Here is a 19,255-nt window from a genome sequence, read left to right as displayed (position 1 = left end):
TTACGTGTACAGGCGAATGAGCCTTATAATAGTATACTTCCATTTCCTCGCTCCTTTTCTGTGTGCTATTTTTGTTATACATTTTATTTCTACAGATGTTATACACACTATATGTTGTGACTCGTTTTGCTTTGGATAATCAATTATCTTTTAAAGTGATTAAAAATAAGAATACAGGGGGTTTTTTGTACTTACCTTCTTTTTTGTTTTTTTTCCTGTTGTTGTCGTTTTGTTTTACAATTTCCTTCAGTCTCCATTGTGTAAACCCAGGTTTCCATCTGCTGTTGAAGGCACTCCACCTAAAGAATTTCCTTCGATGTTGCTTGTTGTGCAGGTCTGCAATGTTGTCTCTCAGTCTTTGTCTTTAAAGAGTCTTTATTTTACCTTCACTTTTATTTTATTTTTTTTATTCTTTTTTTAGGATTTTATTTTTCCATTTGAAAGACAGAGTGAGAGAGAGCAAGCACGAGCAGGGGACGAGCAGAGGGAGCCCACCCCTGGGCTCGATCCCAGAACTCTGGGATCATGACCTGAGCTGAAGGCAGGTGCCCAACCGACTGAGCAACCCAGGCACCCTTACCTTCACTTTAAAAGGTATTTTCATTGGAATAGAATTCTAGGTTGACGGCTCTTCCCTTCAGCACTATAAACATGTCACTCCAGGGGTGCCTGGGTGGCTCAGTTGGTTAGTGTCTGCCTTCAGCTCATGTCATGATCCTGGGGTCTGGGATCGAGTCCCACGTCCAGCTCCCTGCTGAGCAGGGAGCCTATTTCTCCCTTTCCCTCTGTGCTCTCTCTCTCTAATAAATACATAAAATCTTTTCAAAAAATGAAGATGTCACTCCATTGTCTTCTGACTTGCTTGCACAAATTCTGACAAGAATCCATGGTGATAATATTTTTGTCCCTTTTTATATAATATTTCATTTTTTCTCTGGCTGCCTTTAACATTTACTCTCTATTTTGGGGTTTTGGTAGTGGAGCTGTGTATCTAGGCGTGTATGTGCTTTATATTTGTCCTGCTTGAGATTCTCTGGAATTCCTGCATCTGTGATTTGTTATCGTTCATTTGCAAAAAAAATTTGCAAAAGATTCAGCCATTATCTCTGTGAATATTTTCTCTTCCTTCCTTTCTCTCCTTTTTCCTTCTGGGACTCCAATTATATCTTTTGGATATATATATATATTTGGCATCTTTTGGCCATCTGATATTGTCCCAGAGTTCTTGGACACTGTGTTCTCCCCTCCCCACCCACATCCTTTTTTCTCTTTATGTTTCATTTTGATTAATTTCCACTGTCCTGGGTTCAAGTTCACTCGTTCTTTCCTGGTTGTTTCCCGTTTGCTGAGAGTTCTTTATCTCTGATATATATTTTTTTAATTTCTAACATTTCATTTGATTCTTCTTTAAAAAAAAAGTTATATTTATTTTAGAGACAGAGAAATGGAGTGTGAACGGGTGGAGGGGCAGAGGGAGACGGAGAGAAGCAGACTCTGCACTGAGCCTGGAGCCCAATATGAAGCTCGATCCCAGAGATCATGATCTGAGCAGAAACCAAAAGCCTGACACGCAAACGACTGAGCCACTCAGGTGCCCCTGATTCTTCTTTTTTATAGTGTTGTCTCTGTGCTAAAATCCCCCATCTGTTTCTGCAGGCTGTCTATTGTCTCCTCGTGATCCTTCACTTAATAATCATAATTATTTTAAAGTCTCTGTTGTATAGTTCCAACATCTTCTAATTCCCACCATCTTTCTGTCTGGTTCTGCTTTGTGTTTTATTTCTTGATAATGGATTTTTTTCTATTTTTTAAATAAGTATCTCCTATTTTTTGATGGAATGACAACCATCATGTGTAGAAAAAGAGAAGAAACTGTGGCAAATAGAATTTATGTCTGGAAATGGGCATGCTTCTTTTTCTTTTAGACAGTTAATGTGATATTGGAGTCAATCAGTCAGGAGCTAGGCTGGGTTTGGGTGTTATTTTCATTGTTTTGAGGGCACACTAGGTTTCTTTTTATTTATTTATTTAAATATATATGTGTTTTTAGAAGATTTTATTTTTGGTCTGCAATCTGGAAGGGGGCTCTCACCGGAACCCAATCAACACAGGCACCCTAATCTTGGACCAGCTTCCAGAACTGAGAAAGAAACTTGCTGTTTATAAGTTAGCCAGTGCGGTATTTTGTTGTAGCAGCCCGAATGGATTAAGACAGTCCCAGTGCCAGTATCGGTATTTTTTATGGTCGATAATATTCCACTGCATGAGCCCTGCACTTTGTTTATCCACTCATTAGTTGATATGGGTGTAGGGGTTATTTCCACCCTTTGGCTATTATGGATAATACTGCTATCACCATCAACATTCATGTACAAATTTTTGCGTAAACATGATTTCCTTTCTCTTGGTCTATACCCAGGAGTGAAACTGCTGAGTCCAACAATAACTTTAACTTTTTGAAGAACCACCAGACTGTTTTGCAGAGTGCCCGCACCATCTTCCATCCCCACCAGCAGTATTTGAGGGCTCCAATCTCTCTATATCCTCACCAACACTGGCTGTTTTCTGACTTTTTGATTTTAGCCCTTCTAGTGGGTGTGAAGTGGTACCTCATTTTGGTTTTGATTTGCATTTCCCTGATGATGAGGGATATTGAACATCTTTCCACATGCTTGTTGGCCACTTTATTCTTCTCTGAAGGAAAGTCTATTCACATCCTTTGCCTTTAGTCCTTCAATTGGTTTGTCTTACTGAGCTATAAGAGTGCTTTATAGATATTATATATTACGGATACCAGTCTCTTATCAGATATATGCTTTGCGAATATTTTCTCCTGTTCTGTGGGTTGACTCTTCATTTCTTTATAGTTCAAAATGTGGATGAAGGCTTTCCCAGTTTCCCATAGTCTCTGTGCTCCAGTGCCGGGGGGGTGGGTGGGGGGGGTGGGTGAATGCTCTCTATGCCCTTGTCCCCCCCAAGTGGTACACTGCTCTTGGCTTGTTTTGCTGTGCTAGGGTCACGTTGGGTTCAGTGAGTTCTCTATTATGCAGGTTCAGCTGGGTCTTGAGCAGGCCCTGTACACCTTGGTCTGGGGGAGGGGAGGGTTATCTCAGCATTCCTGAGCCTCGTGCCCATAGCAACTATCTGTTGCCTTCTATCTGCCGTTGGTCTTGTAAGGGAAAGACCAGCGGGAGCCCACCTCTGCTTGGTTTCATTGCAGGATCCTAGGCTGGAGACATTTTCTGTGTCTCCCAGGGTAAAGGAGTTTTTCTAGCTTTTCTATAACACCAGTAGATCTTGGCCTGTGTCCTAGGGGCAACAAGAAGGTTTTTCCTACCCCTCCTCCAAGAGTCAGATGAATTTGCTTCTACTCTTTGCCTAGAGGCAATGTATTTTTACCTAGACCCTGGGAACAAAATGATTTCTGTCCCTTCCCTAGAGGCTTAAGCTTTTGCTTAGTCAGAAGAGAGATAGTACAAGGGATTAAGGTTTTTTTAAGAGCCACAGAGGGCAGTTCTCTCTAGTGCCTCACTGAATCTTTCTTGCAAGTGTTGGCTGGAGGACTGTGGAGAAAAACTTGCAAGTCAGTCTGAACTGCCCTTGTCCTGGAGGCTCTCGGTTATTTCCAACTGACCTGCTAGGCCACACTAGACCTTGAAGATTCATTACGAGTTTATCTGATTTCTTCTTACCTACTTGTATACCAGCCACCACCTTTCTTCTGTGTCCTGCCAAAGGTAACAGCATCTATGTGTGCTGTCTTGGAGGACTTGCTAGGTGAACAAGCCAAAGAGCTCCAGGCATGAACTGGAGCAGTAGCAGAGCAGTGCCTCAGGAGGACTCATTCTTGAAGTCTACAGGGACTGTATGTCCGGGCCTGAGGGGCAAGTACCCCTCAGGTGTGGCCTTGAACAAATCCCCTCAGTCTCCCCAGCTGGGCAATGCGGTCCTACAGAAAAGGGGTAAGGGTGGGGGCTGCAGATCAGATGGCCTGGAGTTGAATCCCAGCCTCACACCATACAACAGAGAGACCCCAAGGCAAGTTACTCAGCCTCTCTCTGCCTCATTACCTTATCTTTCCAATGTGGCTAATAATAAAACCTATCTCTCTCTATGATGTCTGGCATTTAACATTAGGTACTATCATCATTGGTAGTACCAGTAATAGTAATAGTAGCAGTAGTATTATCATACTAAAAGTAGCATTGTTATTAATATTACTATTACTCTTCGTGATCTCTAAGGTTCCTTCTACTGCTAACTATTTGTGATATATGAAGTATTTATTCATTTATTTTGGTAAGAGGATCTGAGGTAGGCCAGGTAATAAAACAACTGCCCTGGGAAGGGGAGGGCAGGCCTTCATTTGCTATGTGACCTTTGCTCAGACCCTGGCCAACTCCAGACACGAGTGTCCTTCTGTAGAGTGCAGACTGAACTGACAGGCTGGGACTAGCTGAATCTGTGTCAGGGAGCAGGGGAGGGAGGGAATCAAGGGATATCTTTGGAGCTGTCAGCCCACAGACATCATGATGCCTATTTCTCTAAACTACAAATTGCAGAAGATGGGGAATCAGAGCCCTCATGTTCACAGAGCACTTTAATCATCAAAATTCACTCACATTCATGATGTCATTTAGCTGCGTCAAGGGCTGCTTTGGAGGTGTGTGTCAGGGATTGTTGATCCTAATTCGATAGTTAGCAGAGTGAGATCCAAAGAGGGATTCGGCCAAGGTCACCCAGGGAGATCAAGATAGCGATGGGCTGGAACCCAGGAGCCAGACTCGGTGCTTTTCCATGAACTCCAGGCAGTGGGGGCCTGCTCGCCTGCATTTTCCCAGCAGGTTGTGCCTCCCTCTGTGGGAGGGCAGGTAGGATCCATCGAAGCACAGAGGCCTAAATAGGGAAGTCTGGAAGGTCAATAGTTGGAGCTGTTCCTGATCCCTGGTGCCAGATGACAGCATCTCCAGGGCAGGGATTGGGTGTCCTCCTTTGCAGCTCCCTGACCCCATGGGCCTGATGGGGTCACAAGAGTTCTCTTGAATGAAGACATGAAAAGAATTCTCTTCCATTTTTGTTCAGGCTTATGGAATCCTAACCCTTCATGGCCGGGGATGAGCCTTGAGTTCCTCGCATGTTTCAGGCCCAGCACAGTGCCGGGGAACACCGGAAAGCACTAATAAATATTTGTTAAAGGGATCCTACCACCAAACCCAAGTCATGCACAGATTCAAACAAGCAAACAAACAAAGACAAGCGGGGAAGGGGGATTGGGAAGTTACTGTGTAATGGATATAGAATTTCTGTTTTAGAAGATGGAAGAGTTCTGGGAGAGGATGTTGGTGATTGTTTCAAAAATGGAAACAGATCTAATGTTACTGAACCATACAGTTTAAAATGGTTAGGATGGCTCCCTCAGAGCCTCCAGGAGGAACCAACACTGTGGACAACTTGACTTTGGACTTCCGGCTTCCAGAGCTATGAGAGAATAAATGTCTGTTTTAAGTTAAAAAAAGAAAACAAGTTAAGATGGTAAATTTTCTGTTACTTATATTTTATCATCATTTAAAAAACTTGAAAAGAAAGTTGACAAAAATACATTTTCTAGCCCGGAGAAATAAAACGAGATTAAGCCTGCATTATTTCTATCCATTTCACCAAATGGAAAGGAAATGCAGTTGGGCTGGGCTCTTCAGCAGACCCTGTCAGACACAGAGACACACACCCGTCCTTACCCTCGATTAGCCCACCCATTGTGAGGACCCACTGGGCACCCAGCCCTGGCCTGGAGCTCCCAGGAGCACCAGGTCTTCTTTCTGAAGCCAGGGAAGGCATTAGAGGTGGGGCAGGTGGGGCAGGTGGGACAGGGAGGAGGGAAGCTCTTTAAACTCTTGTTGCACCAGATGGTGTCTCCTTGGTGCCTTGTCCTCTGGCTTTGACAAAGGGTGGGAGTTGTCTCAAGTCAGTATGGCCACAGGGCCCAGCCAGTTCTATACCCCTGGGATGGCATGTCACAGGAGCACCAATAGCCCTCAGCTACCCAAAGCTCGTTGTGTGCTGGGGACCTGCCAAGTGCTCCCCGTGTGTGAACCTATTTAATCCTCACAACAAACTGTGAGGCCAGTCTTGCACTCCTCTCCAGTGACAAATGAGGAAACTGAGGCATAGACGGGGTAAGCAACTGGCTCATTCAGAGTGCCATGAGCATAAGAAGTGGGTTTGAGGCTTGAAACCTGTGCTCTGAATGCCACGATTCTCCATGCTCCATAGCTGGCCTTCCACAGATGGGGAAATGGCGTCCCTTAAAGTCAGTGGACCGCCTTAAAGTCACTCTGCCAGACACTGGCAGAGCTGCCGTTGGGATCCAGGTCTTCCAGTACCCAGAATGGTGCCTTTCTACAAATGAGGCCTCATCTGAGAACGAGAAGATCTCGATTTTGTCCCCGGGACCCCATCTCCTCCTAGCTGTGCACTCTTGGGGGCAGTGTGGTGAGTGGTGTTGGCAGAGCCGTTTTTGCCTGGCTGGCTTCCGCCTTGGAAGATTTCTTTTTTCCTGCTTTCTGACTCTGGGTACTTTCTTTTCCAAGAAGAGATGATGGTTTAAGGGGATGCTCTCGGGAATGGGGTTCCCAAGCAGGACAAAGAAACCTTCCTAACCCGGGGCTGTTGGCTGTTTGCAGAGAGGCCGGGGGCCCACAGAGGAGCTGGGGAGGGTGGTGGCGAGGTGGGGCTGCAGAGAAGAAGGGCAGGAGTACAGCAGGCCAGAGGGGGAGCCTCTGGAGACACATGTCCCTTCTCCAGGCCTCAACACCCTTTGTTCAGCTGGCTGGGGGAGAGAGTTGGGCTAAGTGGTTTCTAAGCCCCTCTCCCTGTTTTGTTTTTTGTTTTAAAGAAAGATTTTTGTTTGTTTAAAGATTTTATTTATTTATTTGACAGAGAGCGAGACAGCCAGCGAGAGAGGGAACACAAGCAGGGGGAGTGGGAGAGGAAGAAGCAGGCTCCCAGCGGAGCAGGGAGCCCAGCGCGGGCTCGATCTCAGGACTCCAGGATCACGTCCTGAGCCGAAGGCAGACGCTTAACGACTGAGCCACCCAGACGCCCCCCCTCCCCTGTTTTAGGTCGGGCTCCTTAGAAGCAGACCTTGAGAAGAGGAGCCCCTGTGAGACTGGTTTATTGAAGAAATGCCCTCTGGAGAAACTGGAGCGGGAATCGGGCAGTAGGCTAAGGAAGGGGAAGAAGCAGAACAGGGTGTGATTCCAAACTCGGAGCAAGCATGGCTGGACCCTGCGAAAATGCCCCCGAGGGAGCTCCAGCTCAGAGTTGCACTGACTGGCCTGGGCCAAGGGGCACCTGGGATGGGGCGGGGTGGCTGGGGAGGCACAGGCTCCCAGGTGTTTTCCATACGTGCACGTGGGGAAGAGTAGTCCCAGCAGCGCCCAAGAGAGCTGCAGGGCAGGTGGTTAGAAGGAGAAGTTGACAGACACATAGACTGGGGCCCACGACGATGAACAAAAGGACTCTGGTGGAGCGCTGACAGCGCTCAGGATTTATCCTAACATTTCAGATTCTGGGTCTTTCCCAACAGCACCAGACGGATGAGATAGACTGAGAGCCTGAAGCCCGTTGCTTGAGTGGGAGTTTTGGCATGAGGTACCGGGGAGCCTCAAAGAACCAGATGTCACAGGCTGACAGGGCTAAGAGGGCTTAACACTTCTCGACCCGCTCAACTCCTGCCTTTACCCATGCCCACAGTCCCGCACTCTCGGACACATGGGGCACGGGAACACACCTGTGTGAATGCGCATGGAAGCAAAGGCCCTGAGGCACACGGACATGCGCACATGGACTCTCGCACAAGTGTGCACACACTTTCACACCAGCCCATGTACGTACATGGGTACTCTTGCAGAGACATATCCGTAGACATTCACACTCACTTGTACACACATATTCCTGAGCTTGCACTGGAAGCAAGGCCAGCCCTGCCCTTTCTCTTCCTGGTTTTCAGGGTTCTCTTCCCTGGATGGGGAGGCCCCAGAGCCAGGCCAGTTGCAGCTGGCCACTGAAGACTGACCTTTGGCTACAACGGCCCGGATCACACCAGTCCCAGACCCCAGGCTCATGTCTGTCTGGGTTACTTGTAGAAGACTGATAAAAGTGTCTGGAAGCTTAGCTGCTGCCTCCCCTGCCCCTCCTTGTCCCCAAGTTTCCACTCCCACCTTCGACCCAGGCCTTTGTCCATCAGTGGGTCAGAGGCCTCCTGCCCCTGTTGTACGGGTAGTGATCTGTGGTCCAGGGAAGGAGATTAACTGGGGCTCCTGACATGTAGCCTGCTTCCTCCTCAAGTGGCAGGAACCAGCAGGAATATTGCCGTTGAAAAGCAAGGCCATCAGTGCAGAATCAGACTGACCCCAGCTCTGAGGGGCTCCCAGTCTGGTGGAGGTCCCAGCATTTAAAAAGTGTGATCCGTGCTGGGCTGGAAGGAAACAGGGGACTGAGGAAGCCCAGAGGAGATACCTAATAGCCTGGAGGGAGTGGGATCGGGGAAGGCTTTCCGAGGGAGAGGATGTCTAAAACGACTCTTAAAAGATCAAGAGGAACTCGTTATGGGTGGAAGGAAGTAGGGTAAAGGCTTTTTAGGCAGAGGCAACAGCTTGCGCAAAATGCTGGCACTAAGGGAAGCAAGGTGCCCTAGGGAGCTGTGAGATGTTCAGCAAGGCTGGAGGAGGGTTAGAGTAGGTCAGAAGGAAGGCAGGAGCCCAAGGAAGCATCCAGAGGGCATGGAGAAGCCATTGGGAAATTTTAGCCAGGGGCAATAGTTGTGTCAGAGCTACACTGGGAAGATCTTTCAGGCTCCAAAGGGCAAGGTGGATCTGGGGACGGCTTAAGACAGATTTGAGATGGGACGTAGGGCAACTGATTAAGTGGGGGCTGGGAGAAGATTCGCAGGTCAAGAAACAAATCAAGGGAATTATGTAGGAAACAAATTTGCACAACATATTAATTGACAAAAGTCCAAGTAAATAATAGAGCACAATTTTTTTTGTAACGCAGGTCTACTAATGAGAAGAATGGAATTTTTTGGAGGATGACGTTTTACTTCGGTGGGGCTCAAAGTTAGTGTTTCCTACCGTCAAACTGACTGCAAATGGTCATCGGTAGAAATCACTCTCAGCTCATGGGTCATTTAAAGACAGGTTGCAGTTTGTTGACCTCTTGTCTAGACTCATGGGGCCCGGGTACAAGCCAGTGAGAAGCAAAGGAGGCTCCTCTGTCCCCTCCACCGCCCAACAAATCACAGAGCCTCAACTTCCCCATGACTGCCGCTCCTGTGAGGAGGGGCCATTGCTCCCTTTTGGTACCCTTGTTAATAGGAGGGACTGAGATCCTTCAGCCAATAGGCAGTATGAACATCTGTAATTGTCACATCTCAGGGCAAGAGGGACCCAATGTCCCTCTCTAGCCCTCTCCCAGGCAGGACTAACTCCATGTTTCATGGCGTTGCAGTATATCTTAAATATGGAAAGTGACTCGTTTGAGGTCACAGTGCAAGTTGCTGACAGTTGAGATTTGGACCCAAGTCTTAGGATTCCCAGGTGCATTTCCTTTCCCTACACCACCATGTCCTGGCCGTGGATCCCACTAACTTGGGGGGAGCGGGGCCCATGGGGAAGGAGCAGTGTCAGGATTCCTCTGCCCACGACGAGACGCTCCTCAGACTCCTGCCTTCTGCAGGGAGCAGTCTGGGGGCAGATCAGGTCTCCTCATTTACATACATTTATACATCACTTCTGGATGAGGAACCTGAGGCTTGGAGAGAACACATAATTTGCTTGGCGTCTCTAATCGGTTAAAATATGGCCTCATGAAAGACATCCTCCTGCTCCTGGTCCCTACAACCTGTGAATATTACCTTACATGGGGGGGAAAAAAAGGATCTTTGCAGGTGTGATTAAATTATGGATCCTGAGATAAGAAGATTATCCTAGATTATCCGGAGGGGCTCTGAGCATAATCACATGTATCTTTATAAGAAAGACACAGAGAGATTCTAGTAGATACGGAGGCAGAGGGTGATGTGACAATGAATAGAGCAGGACTGCAAGATGCTAATCTACTGGCTTTGGAGATGGAGGAAGAGCCCAGGAGCCAAGAAATGTAGAAGCTGGAAAAGACAAGGAAACGGATTCTCCCCTAGGGTCTCTGGAGGGAGCACAGCCCTGTGAACGGCTTCTAAAGCTGACACCAGTGCAACTGATTTCAGATGTCCAGCTTCCAGAACTGTGAGAGAGTACACTTCCGTTGTCTTGTGACCACATTTGGGGGGCGTTGCTATAACAGTTTCAGAAAACTAATAAGGCACCCCACAGCGATTTTTCTAAATTAATTATTTAAAGTAAAATAAACTTTTGGGGTGCCTGGGTGGCACAGCGGTTGAGCATCTGCCTTCGGCTCAGGGCATGATCCCGGCGTTCCGGGATCGAGCCCCACATTGGGCTCCTCCACTATGAGCCTGCTTCTTCCTCTCCCATTCCCCCTGCTTGTGTTCCCTTTCTCGCTGGCTGTCTCTATCTCTGTCGAATAAATAAATAAAATCTTTAAAAAAAATAAATAAAGTAAAATAAACTTTTAAGTCTTAGGATAATTTTAGATTTACAGAATAGCTGCAAAGACCATGAGAAAGTACTTACGTACCCCTCCCCCAGGTTCCTCCCCAGTTAGCGTCTTACTTTACTGTGGTACATTTGTCACAAAGAGCCAACATTAGTATTAGTTAGAATCCACAACTCTATTTAAATTTCACTGGATTGGGGGCCCCTGGGTGGCTCGGTCGGTTAAGCGTCTGCCTTTGGCTCAGGTCATGATTCCATAGTCCTGGGATCGAGCCCCGAGTCAGGGGATCGAGCCCCATGTCAGGCTCTCTGCTCAGTGGGGAGCTTGCTTCTCCCTCTCCCTCTGCCTGGCGCTCCCCCTGCCTGGCGCTCCCCTTGCTTGTGCGTGCTCTCTCTCTGTCAAATAAATAAATAAAATCTGAAAAAAAAAATAGATTTCACTGACTTTTCCTAATGATCTTTATCTGTTCTGGGGTCCTAGCCAAGATACCACAATACATGCAGCTGTCGTGTGTTCTTAGCTTCCTCTGGCCTGTGACTGTTTCTCAGACTTTCCTGGTTTTTTTGATGACTCACTTCGGAGGAGTACTAGCCAGGTATCTTGTAGAAGGTTACTCCATTTGGATGTATCTGATGTTTCTGTCCTAGTCAGATTGGGGTGATGGGGTTTGGGGAGGAAGACCGCAGACATGAGATGCCCTTCTCATCACATCGTATCGAAGGCGCATACTGTCAACATCACTTACCACTCATGTTGACCCTGATCCCCTGGCTGATGTGATGTTTCCGTGGTAAAGTCACACACCGTCCCTCTCCTGTGCCCAACTCTTCCCTCACTCTACTCTCGGAAGCAAGCCACTAAGCGTACCCCAATTCAAGTAGGAGGGCAGACTATCTCCATCCATTTTTTGGGATTCTTCTGTAAGAGAAATGTCACTCTTCTCCCCCACTTACTTATTACTATTCAATCATTTATTTATATCAGTATGTACTCACGGACGTGTATTTTATACTCTAGATTATAATCCAAGTACCATTATTTGCTCTGTTGCTCAAATTGTTCCAGCCGTGGCCCTTGGGAGCTCTTTCAATCTGGCTCCTGCGTTCCTTTGAAATGCTCCCATCATTTTGTTTTTTGAGTACTTCTTTACTTTCTGGCACTACAAGATGCTTCAGGCTCTCTTTTCCCTGCCCAAGAATGCTACTGGGGTGACATTCTTCTAGGCTCTTTTGGAAGACAGAGCTAGGAGCTAGGAAATACATGTATGTAAGCTAACCCATGCATACATACCTACTCACAACGATTTCTGTATCTGTCCATCTGTATATCAAACAACATCAATTCCTACTGACATCTCCCACTGTAACCTCTTAGGCATGGATCATTCTAGCCTTGCTCCCTCGCTTATCTGTAACCTCCCTCTCCAACGGTGAGAAACTGGCTCCCACCATCCACTTGCCTATCTGTGCACTCCCAGTATACAATGCAGCCATTTCCAAATTGTGAAACCACACCCCATGAGAAATTCAAATTTAACTACAGTACAATTTATTTTAGCATTAGTCTTAGTGTTCCCAGTCAATACTTAGTGTTCCCAGTTTTCCAAAGTTCCTTAGGGCAGCTCTTTCCCCCTACCCCCTGCAGTGAGGTTTTCTCATACAGTTGTAATACGGTTTTAAAATTTTTTTGTCACAAGTCCGCATTCCATCTTGGAATCCCCAGGCTTCTTGGTTGGTTTTCTCAAATTTAATTTCTATACATTAAGGTTCACTCTTTGTAGGTCTTGACAGACGCACAGTGTCATTTATATACCAGTTCAATACCATACAGATTCTTTCCACCAACTTAAAGGAGCCCCTATGCTTCTCTTAGCCAAAGGCTCACCCTTTCTAACTCCCTGGCAACTGCTGATATGCTTTCCATTCCTACAGTTTATCATTTTCCAGAATATCATATAAATGGAATCAAATAGCCTTTTTACTCTAGCTTCTTTCACTTAACAAAACGCATCTAAGATTCAATGTTGCTGCGTGAATTAATAGCTCGTTCCCTTTATTTCAGAGTAGGGTCCCACTGTCCTGAAGGTACCGCGGTGTGTGGTTTCTATTCCCTGAAGGGTATCTTGGTGGCTTCCAGTTTTTGCTGATTATGAAGAAAGCCGCTGTAACATTGGTGTGTGGGTTTTTGTGTGGACTCACTTTCAGATCAGTTGGGTAAATAGCTAGGAGCATGGCTGTCGTGCTGTGTAGGAAGCTTATATTTAACTTTATTTAAAAAAATGCCAAAATGTCTTCCAAAGTGGTGTGCCATTTGGAATACAGTTACCTTATATTTCACAACTTAAATACAATTTTTCTGATCCTTCCCTTCGTTTCCCAAGCTGGTAGTTAGGACGTCTCACACATAAGGCAAAAAGCACTGGCTTTGCCCTCCGATCTGAGTTTAAATCCTGACTCCAAAAACTTAGAAACCATTTAAAGACTGGTGTGACTTTGGACAAGTTAGTCTCTCTGAGCCTCGTATTGAGATTTAACTCTTCATATATGCGTGATGTCACGGGTTCGGTTCTCCAGCAAGTGAATTCTGAAAGCACGTCTAGCCTGCGGGATGTTTAATAGGGAGAGCCCTTGGGCTCAACACTTACCGAAGGGAGGGAAGGCCAGGGAATTGTGCAGAGGGAGAAGCTGGACAGAGGTGGCCCATCAGTGCTGTCCTGATCTGGGCTGAAGTGGTCAAGCCTTTCTGTCCCATCCGGATCAGTCATCGGCTCAGAGCCCCGGCAGGAGCAGCTCTCTGCACCTGGCGCAACGTGTCCTTCCTTGAAGGTGCATCTGGAGGTGTTTTCCGGGATCCACTGCCCCAGACAGAGTGGAAAGAGCATTGGATGAGGGTGAAGAGCGGTCCCACATTGGACTCTTTCTAGCTCTGTGCCTTCAGTCAAGTCCTTCCCTCCCCAGAGCCCCCTCAGCTTATCCGCACAGAAGGGGCTGAGACCACAGCCCCCCCATCTTGTAGAGCATTTGCAGTTCACTTAGCTTCGTGGGGCTTAACCACAGCAATCTGACAGTAGCAGTAATTAGCGCCACCCCCCCAAGTGAGGTCGAAGGCAGTGCTGCCCTAGTGTGGTCTGGGGGCTGGAGGGTGTCCATTAACTGCTTGTTACCGGTTCCTGACCACGTTAGGTATAGAACTGGAGAATACCTGCTCAGAAACTTTAGAGCAAGGAGGCAGAGGAATTTTATGTCTGTTGAAAGTAAGAATAAAAACTTGGACTAGTATTATGGTGGTCTTGGTTTTCATATTTCAGTTTTCTGGTAATTTATATTGTATTTTACAAATGAATAGGTCCAAGATGGATTAGAGACACCCCCCCCACCCCACCCCCCCACACACGAATCCGGTCCTACACCGCAGACGTTTTGAGGAGCATTGACCTAGGGCATACCCAAATGCCAGCTTCTGACAATTGTTGCCTTTTTTTAAAGGGGAGGCCCCCCTTTTTTTTTAAAGATTTTATTTATTTATTTGACAGAGATAGAGCCAGCCAGCGAGAGAGGGAACACAAGCAGGGGGAGTGGGAGAGGAAGAAGCAGGCTCATAGCGGAGGAGCCTGATGTGGGGCTCGATCCCATAATGCCGGGATCACGCCCTGAGCCGAAGGCAGATGCTTAACCGCTGTGCCAGCCAGGCGCCCCAAGGGGAGGCCCCTTTTGATCCTAATCATTGGCATTGCATTGATAGGGCCAGATTTATTGCTGGTTTTGTCCTTTTCAGGGCCCCTTTAAAAGGGGTTACTAGAAAGAGTCTGCTGCCCGTCCAGTTCCATCCATTCCCTCACCAAAGATGTAACTGGGTGTACAGGGCGCCCCTTGCGCTGCTTAAAGGTTTTCTGGCAAGGAGTGAGGGGGAGAGTTCTAGTCTAAGAAAAGCCCAAACCTTTGTGATCCACAAACTCTCCCAGGTCTTTCAAAATCCATTTTCTGGCATTCACAAAGGGTAGGGGTGAGGAAGAACTGGCATATGTTGAATGCTGGCTTATGGGTGAAGCATTGGCAGGTGATGAAATCAAGCCTCAAGGAGGCACGTGGTGCGGGGCGGGGGCATGTGGCGCAGGGAGGGGTGTGGCGGGGCCAAGCAGGCGGGTGGGGGGCTGCACGCACCCTGCGGGTCCTCAGCCCCAGCCGCTTCCTTTGTGCGGTTCTGCCCAGGTGGAGGCTAGAACTGGGCTGAGTGGGAGCAGCAGAGAATAGGTGTCTGAGCAGGCAGCCCTCCTATCGAGACCAGGATTCCAGAAAGTCCTTACCCCTCTCTGACACACAAACCTCATTTATTACAAAGAGTGGGTGTCGCTGCCGGTGTGGTTGAGATAACGCCTGTAAAGCATCCCAGAAGGAACCGGGGTAGACTAGGTTCTCAGTAAGTGGCTCGGTGCTGGCTCTGCCCTTACGTGGGGTCATTAAGACAGATGCCCAATTCAGCCCAAGGCATCCACCGCCCATCTGGTCCTGCCCCTGCCCCGCTCCAGCTCAAGGACCTTCCAGGGCTCCTCCCTACCTCGGGGAGAAATTCCTGACTCCCTGACCGGACATCTGAGTTCCCCCAGACAGTAGGCAAGGCAAAGTCAGGGACCCTGGCTGCCTTGTTCACCACTCGGTCTCAAAGTTTGCTGAACAAAGGCCTGGCCTTCCAGCCTCCTATTCCCTAAACCTCACTCTTGACCACTGAATCACAGTAGTGCCATCACGAGTCTGTGCCCCACCCCGTCTCCCCTCCCTACCTCTGCTCGCTCAACAGTTTCTATCCTCCCCGGGTTACCCTCCTCCAGAACCCTCGCCAAGCGCGATCAGCTCCCTTGTGAGGCCAGCGATTGGCCCGTGCCACATGGCTGCCAGCAGTGCTGTGCTGGCTGACCCCTGTCCCACCCGGCACCATAAAGCGGTGTCACATAGGCTGGGCCCCATGGGCCCTTTGATCCCTGTGGGTAATGCCATCTGAGAACTTCTCCCCAGGCCAAAGGGCAGCATGATTTCTGGAAGAGTAAAGCGCACCCCACACTTGAGGGCCTCTGACCCCGTCTACCACGTCTGACAAATCCTGTCGTCCTCTGGCTATCTGAATCTCGCTGTGTGCATGCTGGGGTCAGGGAGCTGTTCTCCCGCACCACGCGAGGCCCCTGAGGCTCCGGGGGCCCTGAGGAGCGTCAGTCAGGGGTACTAAGTTAATAACTGACCCCTTAGATGTGCGGTTCTAGCACATTAGCTGGGGAGGCCAAGCACTAGACGAACACCTGCAATCGCTCGGGAAAGGGACATGTTTTGCTCAAAGTCCAGTGTGACTGTTCCCAACTGGGCAACTGTCTGGGGCAGCCCTCCTCCTCCGAGACCAGGCCCTCACCTCCTTTCTCGTGCCACTGTGCTCTTCCACGTGAGGCCTCCAGGGTCACCATGAAAAGGGAAGAATTCTCTGCCCTCTGGGCCCCCAAGTCTCTCACCACTCCTCTCCCCCATCCAAACCCCCTCAAATCTCATGCTCACCTCCGCCTCCATCCCAGCCAGGCCAGGGGGTCGTGGCCAGCATTCCCTCCCCGGATCTCCGCTCACGCTGTGCCCCACCCATTTGGGGACCCTGTCTGTGGCCGGGCAAGCTGCCTTGCACAGCACTACACAGCGTGGTGTGGCCCAGTCTAGCTTCTGGGGGCTCATCTGCTGTCACGGAGGTAGCTAGCCTCCAAGCTGGTCCCCAGGGACCTCACATCCTGGGATTCACACCCTTGTATGGAGTGTGAGCTGGACGTAGTGACTCACATCTCACCAACACGATAAAGCGGAATTGATGGTGTGTGATACAGAGGCTAGCTCATAAGACGTAGTGTGGCCCCTCTTTCTCCTTACTTGCTCTGGGAGAAGCCATGCCATTGGCAGCCCTATGGAGAGGCCCGCACAGAGGGGGCAGAGTCTCCTGCCGGCCGCCACATGGGCGAGCTTGGGAGTGCATCCTCCAGCCCAACTCAAGTCATCTGGGACTGCAGCCCCTGCCAAGCGTGGGGCTGCAACCTCAGGAGACACCTGAGCCAGAACCCCTCGGGGAAGCCACTCCCAAATTCCTGACCTCAGAAACTGGAGACAATAAATGTTCGTGGTTTAAAGCAGCTACGTTTTGAAGAATCTGTCACATAGCAACAGCGAACTGATGTAATGACCTCCAAAGGCAGGCCGGGGTCTTCTCGGCCTCATCCCTGCCCCAGGCCCAGCGTGCTGAACCAAGAGGAAGCGCCATGTGAGGATTCATTTATGCACCAGTTCTCAACCAGTGTTGAGGTGCCCTAGGTCCTGAGCTGGGTGCTGGGGTGGGGCTGAGGGAGACCAGGACATGGTCTTGGCCCTCGGGGATTTCCCAGGCTACTGGGAGACAGAGGAGTCCACTCACCCATTAATGACCATGGTCCTTTCACCCCTAAAACTAGCCCCGCAAAAGGGTAACTAACTCTGGTTCAGGCCAGTGAGGTGGGAGGCAGGGTAGGAGGGTGGGTGGGGTGTGCTGATGGCCGACAAGGGAGGTACCCTTTGCCCTTTCCTCCCAGGTCTAGGAGGAAGTGTGTTTCAAGGAAAGGGAACAGCATGCCCCAGGACACAGCCGGTGCGAGAGCAGCGTGCACTCAGCAAGCAGTGAGGGGTGCCAGGGTGATGGCGTTCAGGGGAGGAGATCCAGATGGTGTCCAGGGGCAGATGAGGAAGGCTCTGGAGGCTGAGGAGGAGTTCGGGCAGTATCCTGAGGCATTGGAGACCATTTTAGGGTGTCGGGTTTTGTTTGGAGAGTGGAGGCAGGTGCCACACATGGGTAGGCCGGAGGGGGATCACTGGAGGCAGGAGTATCATGCGTGGGACTGTGACCACCCAGCAGCCACCCAGGTGCTGCGTGCCGTGGCAGAGGAAAGGGAAATCTGGGGCACCCCCATGGAACCCCTACCTCAATCAGGGGTATCAGGGAAGGCTTTCTTGAATAGAGGACACCAGTACTGAAGGATGAATAGGAATTTCCCAGACAAAGGGGGTGGTGGGGAGGGGGAGATGCCATTCCAGGCAGAGGGAACAGCATGGGCAAAGCCTAGAGGGGAGAGAGCAAACCTGATACAAGGAACTGCAAATGGTTCAGTATGATGGGAGCCCATGGCTAAGGGAGGAGGACAAGTGAGAATGGAGAAAACTGGGCCAGATGATGGAAGAGTGGCGAAAGGCAGGCTAAGAAGCTTGGACTTGAAGGTGGATATCTGTCTTCCACTGACCCCTGCAGATCCCCCATCCACCTGTCTCCACCCTGCTCCTTCCTGAAGGCCCACCTGTGCGCTACAGCTTGCGATTGGACTCAGGCAGAGGGGACCCTTGGCAGAAGAGGGAGGGGAGAGATGCCCGTTCTTGCCTCCTTCCCTGCAGGGTCCCCGGCACGGCCTGTCCTCTGACCAGCGATGGCCCCTACACCCTGGCTGGTCACCGAGGATGGACTGGGGAGAGCAAGATGGGGATGGGGCCGCAGCTGAGAAGGAGCTGGTGCCCTGGGGATAAACTACAGCTCTTATCATGATCACACAGGGAATTCCAGTACACATGGGGGAGGGCGGCAGTCCCGCTGCAGGCTTTCATTTATCGCTGTTTTGTAGCTTGCTTGCAGAGATGGCCACAGACGCTCTTCACGCACTTCCAGCCCGTGCTATTGTGACACTGACGCTCCTCCCAGGCAGAGGCGGCATCTATTCCTCACCCCTGAAACTGGGGGCAGGGGGGCCCTCAGGAGTTGCTTCGATCAACAGAATGGGATGAAGTGACTGACGCTGTCCAAGTTGCTCAGCCTAGGACTTAAGAGATCTCGCAGCCTCGCTCTCACTCTTACAAAATCCAGCCACACTGAACGCTGAAGACCCATCAGACCCACCTGCAAAGAGAGGCCCAGCCAGCACCCGCAGCAGGCCCAGTCTGCACAGAGCCCAGGGCAGACGGAGAAGAGCCATCTGGTCAACCCACAGAACTGTGAGAAATAATAACCCTTTGCTTCTTCAGCCATTCAGTTTTGGCATGGCTCGCTAGATAGCAAAAGAGAACCATAATGGCCGAGTACTTCTCTCCTTTGCTAATCTTGCCCTTCCTTCCCAGCCCTGTCCACCTGTCACCTCCACCACTTCCTCCTGGCTGCAAATCAGGCCCCACCGCTCTCTGTTCCTGCTTCCCTTGTGACCCTTCTAGCATACTGCCTCATATGATACCAAGCACCTTCCTGAGACACAGGGTACCTTTATCACTTGAGTCCTAATTTTCATGTATTCCACACCATTCCAGACATGATATGGAGTGGTTTATACATTCAAAATATTATCTTACTATGCTTATAACACCAGAGATGGGTATGGTAGTCTTTATTTCTCAGATGGCAAAATCGAGGTTAGGAAATGACATGTCTTGCCCAGAGTCACTGCAAAGGGATGGGCCAGGATTTAAACCCAAATTTATACCTCTCGGATGTCCTCCTATTGTAGTTATGGGTATAATTTGCTCCTGGAGGGAAAGGATGCTGCTTCCCTGCTGGAGCGTGAGGGAAAGTCACAAGTATGGTCCCCGCTGGGCATTCTGACCTTCACTACTAACATATGTCC

At 49.4% G+C, this 19,255-nt stretch overlaps 1 long non-coding RNA gene across 1 annotated transcript in view; it reads left to right on the top strand.

Annotated features, from left to right (window-relative positions):
• LOC103678063 overlaps positions 1–18,999 on the top strand; it is a 31,272-nt gene extending 12,273 nt beyond the window's left edge. Inside the window, exon 3 of the long non-coding RNA XR_005834988.1 lies at positions 18,269–18,999. This is a non-coding gene — a long non-coding RNA (uncharacterized LOC103678063). The remainder of the gene's footprint in view (positions 1–18,268) is intronic.
• Positions 19,000–19,255: the final 256 nt, after the last annotated feature.

This window comes from Ursus maritimus, unplaced genomic scaffold (genome assembly GCF_017311325.1).
Source record: "Ursus maritimus isolate PB19 unplaced genomic scaffold, ASM1731132v1 scaffold_16, whole genome shotgun sequence".
NCBI classification, from domain to species: domain Eukaryota; kingdom Metazoa; phylum Chordata; class Mammalia; order Carnivora; family Ursidae; genus Ursus; species Ursus maritimus.
The sequence above is the reverse complement of the archived record's forward strand: the minus strand, read 5'-3'. Positions and strand labels throughout refer to the sequence as shown.